At 46.7% G+C, this 23996-nt stretch overlaps 1 protein-coding gene and 1 non-coding gene across 6 annotated transcripts in view; both read right to left on the bottom strand.

Moving 5' to 3' along the window:
* SSH2 (slingshot protein phosphatase 2) overlaps positions 1–23996 on the bottom strand; it is a 611356-nt gene that overhangs the window by 125036 nt on the left and 462324 nt on the right. The window lies entirely within an intron of this gene.
* LOC146858356 (small nucleolar RNA SNORA49) lies at positions 11240–11371 on the bottom strand. Its single transcript, XR_014980402.1, has one exon. It is a non-coding gene; the product is annotated as a small nucleolar RNA SNORA49 (small nucleolar RNA).

Raw genomic sequence — 23996 nt, 5'->3', positions numbered from 1 at the left:
ATTATTATCAAACTATCTTCTTTGCACACGCAGTCACTATACATTATGTGCAATTTGTCAATCATTGTATGGTTTGTTTCATTTATGTTCAGAGTTTTACCTTGTATTTTACATCTACATGTCTTCTATGTCTATTGGCCCAGGCATCACGTGTTTTAGGCACTTTAAATAATTTGGTTTGTACTGCAGGCGTCATGTGATCAAGGCCTCCGTGTTGAGGCCGAAACGCGTCATGGTGGTTCGTGTTGCACTGTCAGATTAAAGATATCTTCACGCACTGAACTTTTGGGTCCTGTTTCGTCCTTCCAGACGATATGTGGTAGCAGAGGTGAAGTTATATATATATATATATATATATATATATATATATATATTTTTTTTTAGGTCTCGTCTAGGCAGCGCGCATGCGCTGCTCTAGGAGGTCTGCTCTAGGAGGGCCTTTAGCCATCGTCTGCTCCTTTTCCCCACGCTTGTGCTGGCATCCACCTTGCGGCAGCGAGCAGCGGCGCTCGTGGTAATTGACAACATATGTCTCTCGCGCCGCCGCTGCTCGCTCCCGCAAGGCGGGTGGCAGCACAAGCACGAGTGCTTGTCCCTCACACATGTTTTAATGAAATTTCACGCGCGCGCTTGTTTTTAGCCGGCTCGGGCGCAGTGGCCATTTGTTTTTCAAAATACTTGTCTTTCTCTCGGAGCAGTTGCAGTTCAAGCCCTCTGTCGCTTTCAAAGTCCTGACATATTGGGAATTTGTGAAGCTGATGACTCTTTCCCTTCAAGCTCCTGGCACAGTTGCAGGGCGTGCGCAAACTCCTTTGGTAGATTTTGCCACAGCTGTAATGTGTTCTGCGGAGGTTTGACTTTAACGTTCCCCGGCGGTCTGCCTTTCTTCTTGCACAGAGGCAGGTCAAGTCCATTGTTTTCTTCATGCTCCAAACATATCTGCGCTACAGCTGTACAGAAGGCGCTCACCCTGCCGAGGGTCAATAGTCTTTAATGTCTATAACTCATGTTCACAGAGCCTGCATGTGCATAGCACTACCAGCCTCTTATGCGTGCTGCATGTGCATAGTGCTACCAGCCTCTTCTGCACGCTGCATGTGCATAGCGCTACCAGCCTCTTCTGCTTGCTAAAAGTGCTTGAAGTAGTCCGCACTGCCTTAGGATCACACTAGGCGTCACTGTTACGTGCATTTGAGCGGAATCTCCATGAACTGTCTAGCTCGTACCCATACAGATAAGTGGCACGCAAGGCCACACGGCCACGGTTCTGAGATATGAATGAAACGCTTCTGGGCTCTGTATTTGTAAAGACAAGATCACACTGCGCGTCTACAAAGAGTCAGGAATAGGACGCATGCTTGCAGAATCTGACTGCATTATTCACCCTCAGCTTCCTCATACTGCCCTTCCATTCCGGAAGTGAGGTAATTAACCTACCCTTTCTCCCACCCCATTTGTGGTACATATTAACAATGTTTGCAGCCTGAACGGACAGGGCCCAAGCCCGATAAAAGCATGCAGCACTTAGAGGCAAACAATGCTCAATTTCCCCTACTAGAAAAGTAGATCATACTGAAAGCATAGGACGTGCAGCGCAGATGCGAAAATAAATGAATGTAAGGCAATATAGCATATTGTAATGGGGGAGAATACACTTTAATATGCTCCGACATAATAGTACCCCTTTAATAGCACCTTTAAAGTAACAATAATGCTAATTTGTCTAAATAAATATTAAAAAGTCATAACTTGCAGCAAAGAGGATATCAAAAAGTAACAATCACAGCCCGGCCGCCGCTGGCGTTTAATCGTGATGCATCACCACTGCTGGCAGAACACTGCCACGGCCGTAGAGTTTATCGCGACCAAAATGACAGGCAATCCTGAGATCTGTCGCGATCAGAAACCAAACAAGCATTGGCATAGCCAATAGGTCTCGCCTTTGGGACGTTATAAGTGTTTATCCATGCAACAGTTGATGTTGTTGCACCAATGATATTGTACTGCATAACTAAATACTAATAAGGACCCAAGGGCGAGACCTATTGGCTATGCCAATGCTTGGGTTTTTTTTTAGCATGTGGGATACGCTTTGGTTTTTGCTTGCTCAACAGGGACTCTTATTTGGAGTTTGTGCACAAACATCTGCAGTCCAGGAAAAGCTGCTTGATGGAGTAGAAGTAGACTGGCCCACAGAGGAATCAGTCATTATGACAGTAAACCTAGGGCAGGGCCAATTACAGATCAGTGCGCTCACCATGCGACTCCACGCCAAAAAGTAACTGACTGCCCCTGCCTAAGGTATTTCAAATACTTCAGTCAGACAAGTGAATTATTTACCTATGGCCAGTCCACGTTTGTGAAATGCACAAACCAACAGGTGCACAATATTACTTTATTTGCATAAGGGCACCAGTTTTACATCTGCACACTTCACAGGCAATAGTTGCTGCCCAAATGCCCAAAAAATACAAACTATAATATTTACCGTCAAATTTATATTAAGGACGCCCAGATAAAATTGACCCACCCTGCCCAGGAGGTCCAAGTAGCCAGAAAGGTCTGTTAGAGGCTGGAGAACCATCTTTACAATCTGTGGAATCTGTAGTTTGACACTTGGTAAAACACAGAAGAAAAAAAAGTATTTGATGCAAATCGGAAAAAATGGGGAAATGAGCCAGCTGTGGTCGCTGAAGCTGCAAGATTTCAACACCAGCCTCTCTCGCCCTTACCCGGAAATTACTGATGGGAGAGGGGAAGACGTTTAATATAGAACAAACTGTGCTAACATAATGTAATGAATCCCGTCACCTACGAATATTTGTGGTTAATATGCCGTGGAAAGCCCACAGAAGAGCTTACTAGGTGTACTTTTCATAACAAGTGAAATCTGAGAGCCACCCACTCTCTCTGTGCACACAATACAATGTACAGACCTAGAACTCTATGCTCCATACCTGCCAACTCACACGGTGCAACAGTGTGACACTCGATATCGGCTCCCATCACACGGTCACCCGATGAGGAGCCGATCTCACACTGTGGCAGGGAAACCGAGCTGAAAAACACTGTAAATTGTGGTTTTCCAGCTCGTTTGAGAGGCTTTGAACTGCCAACGTCCATTAAGGGGCGTGAAAACACTCCAGAACATCGGCACCAACCTCAGCAAGCATATATATTTGTTTTGTTTTTTTGGAAGGAAGGGGCTTGGGTGGGGTTCAAAATGGCCTCCTCGTAACTTCTCGGCATGAGGCCCCGCCCCCACCTCACACTGTGAGCTTGATCAACAAGTTGGTAGGTATGATGCTCCACCAAAAGAAATACACAGTAAGTCTTGTGCTAGTCGGTTCGCTGAATACTCAACCTGACCTAGTCCTTCTTTGCTAATGTCCAGCTATACAAGTAGACCATCCGGGTTTGCCTCTAGGAAGGCAATAAGAAGACCACCGTGATCAGGAGATTGAGGCAGACACTGTGTGTGGCGCAACAGGCCAATATACACTTGGGGCTTAACTCGCCAGTATTCACTCCACACCACCTCTCTCTGGGAAGTGTTGTTTCCATCCTGTTACAAAACACCTCCAAACGAAACTCTCAATGTTTTGGTAGATTTAGACATGGGATGGAACTCCTCACCCTTTATGCTTACCTCGTTCAAAACCAAAATAACGTATTTCCTCCTCATCTCTCTCAATACCCTACCTCCATACCTACCTACCTACCTACCTACCTCTCCGTTGCCCCTTCGCCACAACCTTTGTTTGCCAATTAACTTTCAGATTAAATTAGAATTAACAATCAGAGCACCAAGGCTCCAACTGCTCAACATTCCAAAAAGTTTACAACATGTCCCCTTCCAGACTAGCGGATCACTAATACTCTGGTTCAAAATAAGCAGCTTACTAGTAGTACTCTCAGAAAACCCGCTTCTCCCCCCCTGGATCCCATCCCAAAACACCCAGGGGTCACTCCACTCACATCAAGCTGGATGGCTATTGTCCAACATAAGGCCCAGTATGAACTACTCACACCAGTGTTCAAAGAAATAAATGACATGTATTTACTCAAAAGCTATGAGTTGGCATGCTCACTTCGCTCTGTCAACAACCATCTAAGGTTCTGAAAGCACCCTCATGGAATCCTCGCGGTTCAGGTCTTTTAAATTATTCTGACCCTCCTCGGGCATTGGTCCTCCACAGCCACTTTAGAGAAGCCGCCTCTCTTGTGGAGTGCAGAGGCACCCACTAAATGCAACTCCCGAGTATAGAGAACTCACTCAGCAGATAATTTTTCTCCTCAGGACAAAGTGTTGCCCCTTGATCTTCGATCTATACAAGCAGTAGTCGAAATATGTATTTTCTGAAAATATTCTGTTTACTGTACCATCTGCCCAAGACTCCCCAAGCTCCCAGCAGGTTTATAGTATGTACCGCGTGTAGCTGAAAGCAATACTTTTGAGACAAGCTCACCCGAGATGAAAATACTGTGGCACGAGGATAGTGTGAGGAGGAGGTGCTCCCGGCAGCACCAATTACCCTCCCCTGTACATCAAAAGTACTCGGTGCCACCGGCCGCGTAGGTGTGACGTCACAAGACGTTTCTAACGGTGACATGGAAGCACACAGGTCGAACACTACTGCAGACGCCATGCCACGTGCAGAAGGGGGAGGGGGGCGGCGGTACTAATGCACACACATGGCATTGTTAGGGGGATAGAAGGAGTCCGAACTGCGGCCTGCCTCTGAACGCGCGCCGCCGTCACAAGTCAACAAAGACTTTCCCTGCCTCTGAGCAGCCGAGCGGCTACTCGCCACTCGAGTCACAATGTTGAGTTCATCGCCCACCCCCTCGACCCCCCTTACGTTTTAAGTAGGCAGAGGGTTAAAGGTGAAGCCTGCTAAATGCGGAGCCTGTTTGTTATCTAATGGGCCGCGAGGCGTTCTCAGAGACAAGGAGCCGGACACTCCAGCCCATTGTGCCACTGAGGAGCCGACACCGAGCTGCATTCAAAGGAGTAAACTCCCGAGGGCAACAATGCCTCTGCCCCCAGCTCGTGTGAAGAGGGCTTTGTTTCCAACTCCAGACCCCGGGGACGAACCTGATCCCAGTGGCACTGCACACTGGATGTTCCCTAGATACTCGGAAAAGAACGCTATGCGACACCAGTGACGTCGTCACCATGGGCTTTTCTGCACTCCTCGCTGTGAAACTTTTGGTCACTGCAGTTCGCCTGGCTGCTGCATGTCGCACCACCACTCACAGTGTGACCGGGCGAACCCATTTTGAATTGTTACGGGGGCGGTCAGCTGTAGCCTGTAACCAAACTGCACCCATACTGGTATAGAGAGAGTTCGAAAAGCCCAAGAAGCAGGACGTGGAAGAGGAGGCGCGCGGAACAGCGTTAAACACATAGAAGTTAATTAAGTGCTATTATGACAAAATGAAGGCGATTCCCAATTTCTGATCAAACAGACTCATAATAATCTTAGTGACAACACATATAACAAGCTTCAAGGCAGTGAGGCTGAAGGAGGCCTGGGGTAGAAAGTCCTCCCTGTAACAAATCCAGGACTTCTGTAATCTGTCCGTGAAGGATGCTGAAGTGAGCTCGTACACAACGCAGAAGTGCAACCTAATGTTAATCCCAAAGGGATGCCATCCAGGTTCAAAGCCTGCTTCTCAAACAGGGAGAAGGGTCACTGCAGTTGATGTGTTTTCTGCAATCGAGTCGGTCTCTTTTCCAGTCCCATCTGCAGTGAAGGCAAACCCCAAACAGGCGGAAAAGAGTAATAATGATAATATGAATAATAATGACGATTTAAAAAAACAAAAAACACACATCATTTACCGGACTGATGCCTTGCTGGCTGGTCCAGCTGAGACTGGTGCCATTGGCATATAGGTAGTGGTCTCAGGTAAACACTTGGTGCTTGCAAATTCATCATGATTGTGACCATTGGTGAAACTGACATTTGCCAGCTTCTATAGTGGAAACATAATCCCAACTAGTGTAAGTATTCAGTACTCTAATTAAACATCCCAGGGTCACTTTGATGCAGTTCCATGTGAGAGCAACATGTGACCTTGTATGGAAGTGGTACAACCAAAAACGGTGGAAGACTTCATGCTTCAATTTTGTGACCGATTCAATGCCATTTGCGGTTGTGTCACAACTGCCAGATGGCAAAGCCAGTGTTGGTTTCATCCTAGTGGAAGGCCACCCTCTTCTACGCTCTGAATTGGACAAGGGAGCACAGAGGGGTGCAAGATCTCGGTTATTCCAGGAAGACTCATTATTGGCCACCTCCTTGCAACAACCAGGTTGCTGGTTTCAAAGGTAAAAGGTGCCCGCTGCTTTAATTGAAACTTACAAGAATCACCACTATGCATGTTGTTATTGCTTTTTAGACTCTCCTGAATTTGCATTTTGGATTCTTTAATGAACCTGTATGTGGCTATTCAGGCCTGGAATCAAATCGTCAGACTGCTTGATTGTTTCTGCTTTTCAGTGAGCTGCCCGATTACTAGTCTCGATGTTTTCCGGTGTACAGACTTTCGGGAGAAGACCTGACCTACCACCATTTCAAATCGTTCACTTGTTCAGCCATTCGCACAGACCTGCCACCATGTATTCTTCCACAAACCAGTGACTAGGCACTCCGTCAATCATCTGCTTCTAGTATCATCCATCTTAAGTACAATTAACATGTGCTCTCAATACATGTTAGCTAGCACTCGTGTGAGCTTAAAAATGACTTTAATTTTAGTAGTTTACTAAAAACTACTGCTCAAATGTGAGGACAAAGAACTGCAACTGGAAATCAGGACTACACAATCAGAACTGTAATATCAAGATAGTCACCGACCCATCTGTGCTCAAGATCTCAAACTGAGGTGCCCCTGCGTGTTTATCGGTGGTAGGATGCTGGGAGGTTTCTACCCAACTAAGTTATTTCTGGATCTGATTTTAGTTTTTTTTTAATTTTTAGAAATCACGTAATGGTACATGCAATGCGGAGGCTGGAGAAGATGCCTCTACTAAGGTTATATTCTGTATCCCAATGTTGTGGCAGCAGAAGGCAATGATGGGGGTCATGTGGTTGGGGAGAGGTCGTTCAGATAGGAGTCATACTGAAAAAAGTAATGCTCAAAACATAAGTTCTATGGCAACAATGTCGAATTTAGTCTACTAAGGAAACGGCAGAACAAATTCAAATGGTTTAAAAAAAAAATGGAGATAGAAAAAAGGAAGACCTGACCAATTAGCGACATTTGTGAAAAGGCCCATTTCAGCTTTCTGTACCTCTTCTGAGCCATCATGAGCTTACTTAACCTGCCAAACACCCGCTCATTGCTGGGACTTTGCTGGCTGCTGACACGGGACTCCAAGGACCAGGAGCCCCATAATTTTGTTCACCTGTGCCTGCCTGCCCGCCCACAAGTTTATAATTTACCCGCTTTGAGTTCCACAGCCAGCAGAGCAAAGGGGGGGGCTGCTAATACTTATGTCTAATAATCTGCCTATAGAAGTTAAAATGTTTATAAATGTTGGATGCCACTCACAGGTACTTTGGCTACACCAAAAAAATGGTCGGGAAGTTTTGTTAATCAACTTTTATAATAATTTGTTTGAAGGTAGTTACAGAATTGGAGAACGCAATTGACAAATTGGGTAATGAAGAAGGTGTTAATTTTGATATAATTTGGGTGGGCGATTTTAATACGCAAATATGCCCTCTGTCCGCGACTAAGGTTTGTGGGTTTAGGAATGACACAAGATGATTGTGTGCACTCCCCACATAACTCTTATGGAGAAATTTTAAACACATTTCTGGCTAAATTCGACTTGGATATAATGCAGTGTGCAAGAGATGGTTCTGGAAATTTGATCCCAACTTTTACAGGTTGAAACGCAAACACCATTATAGATTACGTACTGGTTTCCGCAAATATTGTCTCTCTCTGTACCACACCGTGGATAGAAGACCTATTATTAAGTGATCATAACTGCATTACTATGACATTAGCTGTATGAGGCAATAGATGCCCAGTAATACAAACTATGATTGGCAATATAGCCCGGTGTAGACCAAATGGCACCAGAATGAAATGGAAAGGGGTCAATCTGGACAAGGTATTAAAAAAATATTGTCACTGAATGTTATACTGAGATCTCTGAGAATTTGGATGTAAATGTCGAATCAGTCCAGATTCTAATGAACTTTTGTAAAATAAATGGAACTATTAATAGTATTAGGACTACGACATCAAATAAGAAACTTAAACAGACTAGAGGATGGTTTAACCATGCCTGTACTCACTCTTTGAACCAGCTTAAAAAAGCACTGTCTAGTAGGAGTAGGGATATGGTGCTTGTTAAGAATTTAAGACTGGCTTACAAATTACAATTAAAACAGAGAAAGAGAGAGCTCCAAGAGGAGGCTTGGGACAAACTAACTATGGCTGTGGATACATCTAACAGCCAGCTATTTTGGGAAACAGTCAACTCACCTTTCCTAAAAAGTGAGGAGGTTCCCGAAATGACATCTTATGTCAGTAGTGAGGCATGGGTTGTGTATTTCTCTAGCATTTTTAACCCAGGAAATGCAACTATAATGGATTCTGGGGATTCAAGTTTCTGGCCGATTTTACCTCTTAATATTACACTAGCGGAGGTAGAACAAGGAATTAACAGCAGTAAGGGAGGGACAGCCTCGGGCCCAGACGGTGTTCCAATAGATGTCTATAAAGCCATACCTGCTCTCTGGGGCCCCATATTAAATAGAGTTTTTAACGCCGCTGTAATGGAAGGAGCTCCTTCTACATGGAGCGAATCTATAATTATTCCCATATTTAAGAAAGGGGATAGATCTGAAGCAAAAAATGAACGGCCGATTTCTCTTTTAGATTCGTCTATCAAAATTATGAGTAGGGTCCTACTTGTTAGGTTAGAGGAGTGGGCTGAGGAAAATGGGATTTTAACTCAGTCCCAATATGGTTTTAGGAAAGGGCGGGGACCCTTGAACAGCGTATTAATTTGGATTCAGTAATTGGAAAATATACACGTGCTAAGCAGGGGTCCCTTTTCCTATGTTTCGCTGACCTTAGCAGCGCATTTGATTTAGTGGATCACGCCATGTTATGGCCGATTTTACTAGATCTTGGTGCCCCAGAGTCTATTATTTTCTTTTTGGCAAGGCTCTATGAAAAATTATTAACATCCGTGCGGTATGGTCAAATGAGCGAGTGTACCCCCAAATTTGAGGTTAAATCAGGCATCTGGCAGGGCTGCGTCCTTGCTCCATTGCTCTTTACACTTTTTATAAACGAAGTGGACGCAGCACTCAAACTTGTAAAGTCGGATGCACCTCAGGCGGAGGGTCAAGATGTGCCGGTCCTGCTTCATGCAGATGATGCCGTACTTTTATCGAGAACACCTATAGGCCTACAGAGGTTAATAGATAAGTTTGTCGATTTTATTAAGGGTAGAAAGTTGCAGATTAACAAGACTAAAACATATACTATTGTTTGTGGTTCAAGGCCCGGGAGAACCAAATCCTTTTTTGTAGAAGGACAGAGAATACAAACAGTAGATAAGTTCTGGGACCTAGGGATAACTATCAATCAAGATGTACCTCAATCGCACTTTATGGTGCGGGGGTATGGGGTCATCCTTATGGTGATTTGCAAACAGAGGAAAATAGGTTTCTTAAAAAGTGGCTCTGTTTACCCACTTCAGCGTCTTCTGATCGAATACACAGCGAAGTGGGGATTACTTACCTGACGGACCTCATTGGGCTAAGACCATTATTGATCTGGAGATCTATATGCTTGAAAGAAGAAACCACATTCAACAGAAAAATTATTAAAGACTGTTTCCAACGAGATAATTGTTTAAAGATCCCTTTGCTTAATTATATAGTTCAAACTTTCAAGGATCAATTTAAAATGAACATTTTGGAAAACCGCAATGAAGCAATAGAAATGCCTAAAACTGAATTGAAAAATACGTTTGAGGGAGAGACAGTATGCACGTCAAAAAAGTAGGGGGCATTTAACAACTTGCCAGTTCTATTATTCATATTTCGAAACTGAGGGTTTCCAAGCTTATTTGAGCCAGGTAACTAGATCGTCACACTGATTTGTCCTTACAAGAATGAGATTAGGCTTCGTTCATAACTTGGTAGCATTTCCCTGTGTAAAAAAGTATCCCATTTCCCCTTGCCCATGTGATGGACGTACTAAACAAAGCACTCTGCACTTTCTCCTTATATGTGATTTGTATTGAACCTCCGTATTGTTTTCCTTAAACCTTTGTTTAAAAAATATTGCACTTTAACTACGAATGCTGCTACGAGTCTACTATTTACAATGCGAGAGCCTGATATTTGTTTTTATACTGCGACATATATTCTGAGATCAATTCATGCAAGGAAAAGTATGTTGTTTTAAGTTGTATTAATAGTCATGACTGTATTCCATTAATTCAATGAATTTTATTGGCTCTTAACAATGTTTTAAATGTGCTTTTATGGTTGTTTTATATGAACCTAATAAAGCTTATTGAATTGAAACCTGCCAAACACTTTCCTCCTCTCTCCAAAAGTTTTACACTTCAATAACTTACAATATTCTTATCAGGCAGTATCATATTTAGTTCGAGCATTAACTAAGTAACCTTCATTTTTATATAACTCCCAAGCCAAAAGTAGAAAGGTGAGGACATCACTGATTAGAAAAATGAAGAAAAAAAACATTAAAAAAATAAAATAGCTAGAATGGAACAAAAAAAGTATACGGTTAACAGAAATGTAAAACAGTTTTAAACATAAATACACACTTGATCAAAGGAAAAAAAACATGCACACAACACAAAGAACTCATAGGAACAAAAAAGAACCCATTCAAGTTAAATGGCACAGGGAGACTGCTCGTAAAACTGAACAGTAAAAGACCCAAAAAGCATATGTTAAATAATATGTATAACAGACTGTTCATTGCACTTACATCTGCACAAGGGGCCATGCTTTTCAACACGGCAGAGATGAGCTCATGTTCCTACTGGACCCACAAGTTGATTAAATGGAAGGATGCGTACAAAGAAATCATCTTAGCTATTATCCCAGTAAGCAAGAATTTAACCAAAACAGTTAACATGCGTGACATGCAAGATGACAACAAGAAATGGAAGAAAATTCAAGGGTCGGGTAGGAGAGGAAAGGAAAGAGCAGCAGAATCAAATGTCTATCCACATTTAACCCAGGAGGACACTGTGCTCCTCCTAAGGCATGGTGCAGGCATTTTAATATATCCTCATACAATGCCAGGGAATTATATGGATGAAAAAGCCCCTGGAGTAAGGCTGAGGAATTGAAGAGTGCCAGAGATTAATCTCCATAACCTACAATAACCACCAAAATAACACCTTTGGATCAGGACTAGTGTGCGCATTAGCGCCTAATCAGAGGTAGTAAGCGCTACTACACTACAATAAAAGACAAGAGGGTCGGACAGACCTCCAATACAACATCCATTCGATCAAGGTAAAACCGTGCTCAGTATAGAGAGCCCTTTCTAGAGCCATATGCTTAGGGAGCACTTGACATCTAATATGTGTCGAGTTTTCAGCATGTTCACTGCAAAACCAAGGCCGAGACTTAAGTTCTGCCCGTCTACCATGCCAGTCTACTATCGAGTCATGCAGAGGGACAACCAAGAAACATTATATAAATGGAGAGAGCTCTTAAAATCGTGTACGAGATCGACAAGTTATGACAAAATATACACAACCATGCCTTTGACATAGCACCCAAGCCAGAGAAACAAATGATGGACAGAATGCTGATTAATGCAAACATTCACCCCCAGTCACAAAGATCTGGGTTGAATCCCTCGTTATTTTACTCACCACACCACCACCACAGTTTGGACCCAGCCATATGCAAATCAGTCTTGACCTTGTTCTTCGTGGGAACTGTCCAGCCCGAACTGCCAAACCAGGTCCTCCTTGGACCAGAAACAAGCATCCTGGATCCGGTTTTGGGACATCACCCCATATCAGCCAGGCTAGCTTGAATCCAGTGGGGCAGAGAGCACAGGACCCCAAGCCTGGGCACTCAAGCTCACACTTTACAGTCAGTTTTAATGATCGTTCATTAACTGTATAGGAGCCATCCATGCACTTGGCCAGACTGCAGAAGTACTGTCGCCATCGGATGACGTCACTGCACCCCTTCCCACTCTTGACTTTAATTGCCGAGGCGCACAGACTCCGCCCACTGTCAAGATGTGCTTGGTAAACATGTGCCTCGGCAGCCCCAGGCAGCCTACCGGCAGGGCGAGTTTTACAAACAAAAGGGGGGTTAATAGACTGCATCCAAACAGGTGTCGCCTGGGGAGCGTACAGGTGTGATCTTCGGCATTAACGGCAGTGGTACCTAGCTGTACGTCAGCATGGTTGGCGGGGAGCAGAGATGTGACCCGGGATTACTGCAAGGGACTAGGATGCACTGCAGCATTACTGGCAGAAGGCAAGTCCGCATCCAACATTCAGGGTGGGAGGACTTTACCCCAGCATGTCGGATGGTCATGCTGGCGCCCCTTGCTCACTTTGCCACTGGATTCAAGCAAGCCTGGCTGAAGACGGCTGAAATGCCAGAAACCGGTCCTAGGAAGCTTGTTTCCGGTCCAGGGAAGGCATGGCTTGGCAGTTCGGGCTGGACTGTTCCCATGAGGCACAGGGTCAGACTGATTTGCATATGGCCATGTCTGAACTGGGGTGGCAGAGTGGGCTAAAGAACTGTGATGGATCAAACCCAGATCTGTTGACTGGGTGTGAGTGTTGATTGGTTCTGATGGTTCTGATGCCCCGTCCATCACCACCCCCTTTTGTACCGTCCCTGCCTTCCTGGCATACTGGCAGTGTTCAGGCCTGCGCCACTGCATGGCATGCCTTATAACCCGGCACCGAACTGGCCTGAACCCTAGCACGGTGGTCGTGGAGTAGGTCTACATGACTGGCAGGGTATACCCGAGCACAGGTGAAACGAAACACCGTCTGTGCAGACCAGCACTGGCAGGACTGCACCCCAGCATTAGTGGCAGAAGGCGGTGCGTGTAATTTCCATTACCGGGTGGTCTATACCACTATACTGTGGTTGGTCCTTATAACGGACAGGAGTACTAGCAAGCCTGTACTTCAGCAGCACCAAAAAGCTGCCGGCAGGCATAACCCCTGCGATGCCCCTTCATCATAAGACGTGGGTGTGCAGTCTCGGAGAGGGGAGTGCTTGAGGTGCATCCATTTTTAAACGTAGGGTAAAATTGACAGATCCGAATGCGGAGGCTCAGCTGGGTGCGGGGGGAGGTCCGGAGTCTGACCCAGGTCTGGATTGCAGCTACACGGCTGCATTACTTACCGACTCCCGTCTAGAAGGCTTCTGGTCACTTTAGGGCCTCCCTGCGAGGGAGGGGCTGACTAACTGAATAGCACTCACACCAGGGAGCCCCTCCCAGCAGCCACCGCTCTGACCTTGAGGTTTGCATCTGGTAACCCTGTGCCAGCTCCGCCCCTCGCCGCTCGCAAACACTCCATGTTGCCGGACTTGTGAAATGAAAACAGCAGCAGTGCCAAATGCACACTTGCATCCAGGAAGTGGCTGTATTCAGAGCCCTTTGCATGGTTAATGATCCACTGGGCTCCTGGCGTGTAAACACCGCTATGCAAATGACTTGATGCGGAGTCGGACGGGTATAGTGTAGGGGGAATAGCAGAACAGCAGAGGGACGCTTGGAGAGCAGGATTACATCCAGTCGTGCCATGCTCAGCACAAACGTGGGACAATGGATAGGGTGTCTCCTTGTCTGTACGGCGCATAACACAAACCAGTAAACGACGACACTGGGATAAATCTGATTAGAGACCTCGAGAGGCAGGCAGCCAGCCTTGAGGTTGAGCAAAGCCAGCCGTTTCTGGGACATTTACTCAAATGGCTAGAGACCGAAACTGCATCTCCTGGGAAATTCTCCCAAAACAATGTCGAGCCGCCTGCGTGTGTCAGAGTATCCAAAAGAGCTAGAAAGGGATAGCCTATATGTTTCACGGCTAAAAAGAAACGTAGAGTCTTAGTCATCCTCCACGGCCAATGTTCAAAATCTTAGGTAGCCAAGCAACCCGCTTTAGTAAAATAAACATCTGGACACATTAAGGCTACATCATGAATAAATACTCAAATAAGGTACAGCCATGGAGACTCAAAAATCTAGCAGTGGCCAAGGCACCTCCATTGACAAATACTCAAAATCGCAGCGATAGCTAAGGCACCCCATAGCGGAGTAACCACAAGCCTAAAGCCAACCAACAAACAGGCCTTGCAGCGAAATATTCAGAAATCTATTCAGAGTGCCGGCCTGCCTCCGAGCTAAATATTCAGGCATCCAACGAGTTAGCTATGCTAACTGCAAAAACACAAAGCCCAGAAATCTAGCCAAGCATTCCTGGGGAAAATGATTCAAAGCCTAGAGAGATGACCAAGCTACTCTGTGGATAGATTCTCAAACATCTAGAGATAGTGAAGATTTCTCAGAGTTGAATAAGAACATGCCTAAATAAACAAGGAAGCCACCGTTAGTGCTAAGTACCTTCCCCAAACAAACTCAAAGGGATGGCAGAGTTGTTTAGCTGACCAAACATGTAGGGAGCTAGCTAAACTGTTTTTTTTTTTTTTACTAAATACAACACAACCCAGAGTGCTAGCTCAATTCTCTTGGGATCACTACTCACAAGACAGAGAGGAGGATAGGAATAGAGATCCAGAACATTTAGGACAGCCACCATTTGAGGGCCCTTTAGAGAGCAATACAGTGTTTATCTGTTTCGCCATTACACTATTGGTGCTGGACATAGTTACCCAGCATCACATTTAGTACACACAGAGCACAAGGCCTGTCGCCTGAAAATAGACCTCGCCAAAATCTAGTTTCCCAGAACGGTGAAATAGCTGCATGCTGTTGAAATTCCTGCATACTATATGCTATTACTGGGGTGCAGCCACGCTATAACCACAAAATTGTAATTACAGGCCCCAGTTAGCTATCTTACAGCAACAGCTCCAACTCAACAATAATAGTGGATTATCCTTCCAGGGTTTATCCTTTCAACAGGTGAGCGCTCTGCCCGGATAAGCGGAGTTGGTGTACGGGTGGATGTTCACATTAGGGGCCACCTTAACATGCTAAACAAAATTACAGAAAACCTACAGGGGGTGGGGTGAGGGGGAGGAAGAAACTCTGTCAAACAGCTATGGAGTCTCATCCCTCTAGAGCAGCAAAATACAATCATACAACATACCACCAACCAGCGCTGCCAAACTCAATATCACCTAGGCTCTATAAGCAATCCTAAAACGAAATGACAATTTCTCATCTACCAGTGGCTGCCTAAAACAGCTGCCACATTTATCACAGGTGCCAGCTGTTGGAAAACATCCACTGAAACGGAAGCAGATGCACACATTTATGCAGTGGAAATTGTTGTAAAACCTGGCAACATACTATGAAAAGCGCGAGCCTCTGTGAGCGGGCCCTTAGGGCCCGGCCCCAAGCCACACCCCCCCCCTCTGGTCCGCGCCAATAGCCCGGTGGGCTGCTGGCCGGAGGAAGTACTTCCGGGTCAGGCCGTGACATATGTCCGGTTGGGGCCTGGCCCGGAAGGGCTGGAGCCGAGGTGGGGGCTATTTAGCCCCCGAGCTCACCTGAGCGCCCTCTCTTGCACCTGTATCCTGGGGACCAAGGACGTTAATTTTATCTCCCACCCACCCGTCACTTGGTATGGAGGTTTTTGGGGCAGGATAGGGGCAGGTCTTGCCAGAAAAGAGACCACACAACATTGATTTCCAGGGTAACGGGAGGCCTGCTTACATACTCCCGAGGCCAGCACTGAAGGGAGAGTCGGTAAGCTCCTCGCAGAGAGAATGGGGATACCGGCTGGGGAGGCAAGGGCGCCAGGTCACGAGCGCCTCCTTGGCAGCTTGGGGTTAGAGGGGTGGCCCCGGAAAGGACGGACAAGGACCGAGGGCTAGGGGCTCAAGGACGCAGGTGGGTTGCGCCGTGCGTGGTTCTCAGTTAAGAGGGGCAAGCCAGAGGGCCCCTTGGTGCTGGAGTAAGTAGATAGTTCATAACCGGTGGTTATGAGCAACGATAACACCTGTAAATATTAAAAATGTAAAGTTTTAACTTATGAAATGAACTTAAATGTTTTGTCATGTTTATGAATATGTGTTAGTTATTAAACATGGCCAATTTTTCTACCCACACTCATGTTCTGGCAATTTTGATTGTGGGAGTACGGGGGTTGGGGCGGGGGACTACTTGGGGGGGTCCGGGCTCTATAGGCACATGTTCCACGATGTACATCGGAACAATGTATAGAAAAGGCACACTTGAGGAAATCAACGTTGTTGGAGTGCACATCACCATGCAAAAGAGAGCAATATTTGACAGAGAACACATATTTATCATCCAGAAGAATGGACAGAGTCGACAGACACCTCCAGACCAACCTGGGTTAGTTACAGTATTAACAAAAAAAAATGTGGGAAACACATGTCCAAGATTAAATGGAACTCAAATCTGTAAATGCATTTAGATGTTAACTCAAGTGTGAAGTGGGGGGGCTATCGCTCAATATGGTGAACGTGGAATGTTATTCATCTCCATTTATGCTTAAAGCATTTGTTGCACCACAGGCCGAGTACCAAGGGTGAGAACGGTTCAGTGCAGCGAGAGCCTACGATTACAGAAAGCAGAATACACAACTGCACATTTACATTCTGGGGCACAGGGAGATTGAATGCTTTTCACAGACTCGTCGTTTCAGTGAAGTCCTGAAGCTTGAACTGGAATCCGACTCTATAGCTTCTAAGATTCCAGCAATTTAGCTACTAGTCCACATCGCTTATCAGCGGAGCTTTGTACTGGCGCTTTGCTCTAGAACTTGGGAACACACATCTTGACTGAACAAAACCCCTGCACCCTAAGCCTACAGATACACACCAAGCTTTGAGGTAACTAACTTGCACAGGCGTCGCTTCAAACACCTGTATTTGGAAAAGATCTGTGATCAGACCAGTAATGTCTCTTCTGGACCAAGCTGGTACTGGAGGTATACATGCATGACTTCACAGCTGTGCATGCTCGCTCATCTGAAGAAGGGACCTAAGCGTCCTTGAAGAAAAGCACAGCTCCAGGTCTGCACTATACACAACTAAGATGTGTATTGTCAGCCGCAGGCCCTCCCCCTCTCTCTACCCGTTAATCATCTTTCTCTCAGTGAAGAGGAGGGAAGCTGATCTAATGCCCCGAGTAATGCCTCGAGGGGGTCTCTGCACACCTTTTGTTCGTGGGGGCCCTGGCAAGGCAACGGGGGTGGGGATAGAGTGTGCAACCATGAACCAAACAATCATCTGAAGGGACTGTCCCCAACAGGACTGGAACAAGGAAATAAAATAATAACATGGTTCCTGACAGTCTTCCCTGGCTGCCGGTATGTATGTTTGATAATGCCGGTCTCGTTGTAAAGCAGGGAATCTTCACCAGCTTTTGGAGTGAGGCAAAAAGCTGGATCGATCCGAGGGCCTCGGTGTACTGAATAAGGTAAGAAATCTGGTCTCATAAAATAAAATAAAAAAATATCTAAGACATTGGGAAATGAGCTATCTTCGCTTATGTTAGTGCCTTGTGGGAGCCTTTGATCTAAGAAAGATGATTCTATGGAGGCTTTCAAAAGCAGAAATAAAAGACTTGAAAAAGCTAATTCCTCCACTAATACCTTGGATCTGCGTCTGAACGCCCATCTTTGTATTTCTTTTCCATGGGCATAACTTTTGTACAGCGCACCACTAATTTGTAGTGTAGACACTTATTAAAGGGAAAAAAATCATCTTACATTTCAGGGCATACAGGTGCATCCAACCATACCACCATTCATGGAGCAACCCCACTCATTTCCTTTTGCAGAAGCTACTCGCTACAGAAGGGATTCCTAATCAAGACCCTGAGGCAGGATGGGTCCAAACCTACTCCAACCTGCTCAACTCGTGGGAGATTGGTAGAGTACCCAACACAGTACCCGATGGTCAGTGCAAGACAACACCTGTCTCCCGAGTCAAGTTTAATTGAAAGGGCTATAACTCCCACCTATGTTTGAGATTCCTTACTCTCAAGAGCAAGGTCTCTGTTCCCAACCCTCGCCAGACAGGCACCCGTCAGTCAGGCGTCCACTACACCGTTCCAAAGTTTGCTGCCACTAGCCTTTCCTTCCTATGGGCTGCTCATCAAAGGCCACCCGCTCTGCATCCATCAGCCATTACTGTGCTCTATGCCCCCACCTCAGGCTTCACCCATGGGAATCACTTCTATGGGATGAAAAGGCAGGCTGCTACGGCCAACAGAACAGATCCTGAGAGACATATGTGCACCAGTTCTGTGCTGGACTGCCATACTTACACTCACCTGAAAGGGGGAGGGAGGTTTAGTCATGGCACAGTCCAGTAGGTTCTACAAAATCAGCAACAGCCCAGACTTGAGGGAAACAGCAAGGTACATTACAGAGCATCACAAGGAATAGTTAGCCGAATTTTAGCTCCCTGGTCAGTTTTTAGCTTCCAGTCGCAATAAACCAGTGATTGCTTAGAGTTCAGCAGTCCATAAAGGTCATAAGTACTTCTTATACACAGTTGCTTTTTGGAAAATGTACTTCCCTGCTGCAAAGTTTGTAACTACAGAGGACTAGTATGTCTCCGCAAGGACCTCCGCCGCCCTGCTGCTGTGCAGCCACCTGACCTTCTGAAGCAGTCACCCTTCTTTACATGAGTGCCCTGAACACGGACACCGCCAGAGGCGAGGGCAGTCAGGAGTCTCCCTACTTTACACGACTGCAGTGAACACGGACACCGCCAGAGGTGAGGGCGGCAAGCAGTCTCCCTTCTTTACACAAGCACCCTGAACACGGACACCGCCAGAGGTGAGGACGGTCGGCAGTCTCCGTTCTTTGCACGAGCGGCCTAAACATGGACACTGCCAGTGGTGAGGGCGGTCGGCAGTCTCCCTTCTTTACACAGGTGCCCTGAACACCGCCAGAGGTGAGGACGGTCAGCAGTCTCTCTTTATTACACAAGTGCCCTGAACACAGACACCGCCGATGGTGAGGGCAGTCAGCAGTCTCCCTTCTTTACACGAGTGCCCTGAACAGGGACACCGCCAGAGGTGAGGACGGTCAGCAGTCTCCCTGAACACGGACATCGCTAGAGGCGAGGACGGTCAGCAGTCTCCTTTCTTTACCAGAGTGCCCTGAGGACGGTCAGAAGTCTCCCTTCTTTACACGAGTGCCCTGAACACGAACACCGCCAGAGGTGAGGACGGTCAGCAGTCTCCCTGAACACGGACATCGCTAGAGGAGAGGACGGTCAGCAGTCTCCTTTCTTTACCAGAGTGCCCTGAGGACGGTCAGCAGTCTCCCTTCTTTACACGAGTGCCCTGAACACGAACACCGCCAGAGGTGAGGACGGTCAGTAGTCTCCCTGAACACGGACATCGCTAGAGGAGAGGACGGTCAGCAGTCTCCTTTCTTTACCAGAGTGCCCTGAGGACGGTCAGCAGTCTCCCTTCTATATACGAGTGCCCTAAACACTGACACCGCCAGAGGCGAGGGCGGTCAGCAGTCTCCCTTCTTTACAAGAGCGCCCTAAACACGGACACTGCCAGGTGAGGACTGTCTGCAGTCTCCCTTCTTTACACGAGTGCCCTGAACACGGACACCGCCAGAGGCGAGGGCGGTCAGCAGTCTCCCTTCATTACACAGGTGCCCTGAACACGGACACCGCCAGAGGCAAGGGCGGTCAGCAGTCTCCCTTCTTTACACGAGTGCCCTGAACACGGACACCGCCAAAGAAGAGGACAGTCAGCAGTCTCCCTGAACATGGACAACGCTATAGGCCAGGACGGTCAGCAGTCTCCCTGAACACGGACATCGCTATAGGCGAGGACGGTCAGCAGTCTCCCTGAACACGGACATCGCTATAGGCGAGGACGGTCAGCAGTCTCCCTGAACACGGACATCGCTATAGGCGAGGACGGTCAGCAGTCTCCCTTCTTTACACGAGTGCCCTGAACACGGACACCGTCAGAGGCGAGGACGGTCAGCAGTCTCCTTTCTTTACCCGAGTGCCCTCAGGACGGTCAGCAGTCTCCCTTCTTTACACGAGTGCCCTGAACACGGACACCGTCAGAGGCGAGGATGGTCACCAGTCTCCCTTCTTTACACGAGTGCCCTGAACACAGACACCGCCAGAGGAGAGGGTGGTCAGCAGTCTCCCTTCTTTACACAGGTGCCCTGAACACCGCCAGAGGCGAGGACGGTCAGCAGTCTCCCTTCTTTACACAAGTGCCCTGAACACAGACACCGCCTAAGGCGATGGCAGTCAGCAGTCTCCCTTCTTTACACAAGTGCCCTCAACACAGAGACCGCCAGAGACGAGGACGGTCAGCAGTCTCCCTGAACACGGACATCGCTAGAGGCGAGGACGGTCAGCAGTCTCCATGAACATGGACATCGCTATAGGCGAGGACGGTCAGTCTCCCTGAACACGGACATCGCTATAGGCGAGGACGGTCAGCAGTCTCCCTGAACACGGACATCGCTATAGGCGAGGACGGTCAGCAGTCTCCCTTCTTTACCCGAGTGCCCTGAGGACGGTCAGCAGTCTCCCTTCTTTACACGAGTGCCCTGAACACGGACACCGTCAGAGACGAGGGCAATCAGCAGTTTCCCTACTTTACACGAGCACCCTAAGGACGGTCAGCAGTCTCCATTCTTTACACGAGCGCCCTGAGGACAGTCAGCAGTCTCCCTTCTTTACACCAGTGCCCTGAACACGGACACCGCCAGAGGCGAAGCCGGTCAGCAGTCTCACTTCTATATACGGGTGCCCTGAACACGGACACCGCCAGAGGCGAGGACGGTCAGCAGTCTCCCTTCTTTACACAAGCGCCCTGAACACGGACACCGCCAGAGACGAGGGCGGTCAGCAGTCTCCCTTTTTTAAAAAACGAGAGAGGAACCCCTATTAGGAAGATAACCTCTCAAACCCACAGAAGAGAAACAGTCTGCTATAACATTCTTTTGTTTTTTATTATAAAAATATAAAGTTGTAGATCAATTTTTCTTTTTTTGAATAAATCATTTCATTTTTTGTTCAGAAGTATTACAATTAGCCAGCTATTCATCAGGCTAGAATAGTCGAAGCAGTACAAATATTAAATAATACATAAACAATAACAAGATCACATTTAGACAATAACAATCAGTGCTGTGTATACAAAAGTGAACAGTTCAATAAGAACATATACAGTAATCAAATACATATATGTAAACAATACAATGCAAAAACATAAAGAAAACACAAATAAAGCGAGCGCCCTAAACAAGGACACTGCCAGGTGAGGACTGTCGGCAGTCTCCCTTCTTTACACGAGTGCCCTGAACACGGACACCGCCAAAGGCGAGGGCGGTCAGCAGTCTCCCTTCTTTACACAAGCGCCCTGAACACCGCAAGAGACGAGGACGGTCAGCAGTCTCCCTTCTTTACACAAGCGCCCTGAACACGGACACCGCAAGAGACGAGGACGGTCAGCAGTCTCCCTTCTTTATACGTGTGCCCTGAACTCGGACACCGCCAGAGACAAGGGCGGTCAGCAGTCAACCTTGCTTTACACAAGCGCCCTGAACACGGGCACCGCCAGAGACGAGGGCGGTCAGCAGTCTCCCTTCTTTACACGAGTGCCCTGAACACAGACACCGCCAGAGGAGAGGGTGGTCAGCAGTCTCCCTTCTTTACACAAGCGCCCTGAACACGGGCACCGCCAGAGACGAGGGCGGTCAGCAGTCTCCCTTCTTTACACAAGCGCCCTGAACACGGACACCGCCAGAGACGAGGGCGGTCAGCAGTCAACCTTGCTTTACACAAGCGCCCTGAACACGGACACCGCAAGAGACGAGGACGGTCAGCAGTCTCCCTTCTTTATACGTGTGCCCTGAACACGGACACCGCCCGGAGGTGAGGAGACATGGACGGAATCCGCCGGCGCGCAGCGCAGGACACGTACCGACGTACGCGTGGTCTCGAGAGCAGCCTCAATGGTGGGCTGGGCGAGGAGGAGAGTTTATTTTCTTTATGGCCTGGAAGGTGAGATGAAGGAAGACAGGAAGAGGACATACACTAATTAAAAGCAAATTACACCGACCATGTGACTTCCAGGTGCGAAGCTCTGGTGTGCGCGGCAAGTTCACGGCCTGCTGCTAATGAGATACCCCCGGACTCTTCCTGGGAGCTGGGGGTGACTGCACAATATACCCCGTGGGAACCCCGGCCCCGGGGCAAGAGTGGCAGCGAAGCTCTTCCTTCTCTCTGTAAGCTTGGGTTACCAGATAACCCCGAGTCATCAGGGGCAAGCTCTTTCAGTCATGTGCTTTCTGTCAACGAGCTAATTACATTCTGAGAAATGAATTCTTGTGTTAGTCCAGTTGCCTACTGAGAATGATCCATCTGAAAATGATGATTTTGAAAAAGAAAAGCAAAGAACTGGAACATGGTGTCACATGGTGTCCTTGATGACAATATAATATGGTAAGCTTACAATAAACAAGCCTTGGCTGGCAATCCAAGCTAACCTAAGCACAGTGTTAAAACACAACGCTCACTTTAAATGGAGATCAAGGACTGTTAAAGGTCCAAATGGAGAACCCACTCATGCAGCAGAGTGTTGGAGAAGTAGAGGAACACCGACCCAAATCAAACCGTCCAATGAAGCTTGAGAGTTAAGCGCAGATGTGTATATTCACTCTCAGACCATAGCAATGGAGATGTACAGTACCAAATCGAAATGTCTGAAGAACTCTGGGCTTCAAGTGCAGGACTTGCGGATATCCACACTCGGACCATAACAAAGGAGCTATAGAGCATAGATATAAATCAAAGTGTGCAACAAAGCCAGAGACTAGAGAGTAGAGAGCAGGACTTGCTATATCCACCCTCAGACCACAGCAGTGGAGATGCAGACGACCAGCCCAAATCAAAGACGAAGCCTTAGATTAAAGAGTAGGACTTGTGGATATCCACACTCAGTCCAAAGCAATGGAGATTTAGAGCACCAGACAAATCAAAGAGTCTGAAGAAGACTGGGCTTGAAACAAACGCAAGACTTGCAGATTTCCACCCTCAGACTTTCTTTACAATGCTGACGCAGAGCATAGACCTAAATCAAACGGTCTTTATCAAACCTAGGAAAATCAAATTAAATATATTTACAAATTTAGAGAATGAACAGCAAATGCACACATCATTAGAATTCCTCAGCAACAATCCTCTATATCCTTGCCATGTGTATCATAAATCACATGACATCTCAACAAAACCTAATGGGGCACAGCAATATCAATTAGAAGTCTTACAACAAACTCGCAAAAAAAAAATCTTTTTAACAGAGGATAAACAAAATAATCCCAACGATGAAATGGTTCACAGTCATTGGTGTCTCTGAAGCTAATTATTTATCTTCAGTATTCACCAACCGTGCGGCAATTTAACATCCGCCAAAAGGACTTCACCAAAATTAATAGTCTCCCACACCTTAATGTAGTTCATTAATATATTTTACGAAAGGATCGCAGAGTCCGAACGATATTAAGATACCACATTTCTTTTTTCCTCAAACCAAGTCGATTATTCACAAACAAGGATGGCAGAGGTTCTGTTTATTGATTCAATGAGAGCATTTCTCTTTGTATAAAACTGTACATCTGCATGTAATGGCTTACAAAATGGCAGGAAATGCCATTCTTAAATTCCAATTTTAGCCCAAAATGTATTTCTTTGATGAATTTGCGATGATCGCAACTAAAGATGTGTATGGACAAAAAAAAAAAACACTAGTCCATAAGT

Source organism: Triturus cristatus, chromosome 3_2 (genome assembly GCF_964204655.1).
Source record: "Triturus cristatus chromosome 3_2, aTriCri1.1, whole genome shotgun sequence".
In the NCBI taxonomy this organism is placed as follows: Eukaryota; Metazoa; Chordata; class Amphibia; order Caudata; family Salamandridae; genus Triturus; species Triturus cristatus.
The sequence above is the reverse complement of the archived record's forward strand: the minus strand, read 5'-3'. Positions and strand labels throughout refer to the sequence as shown.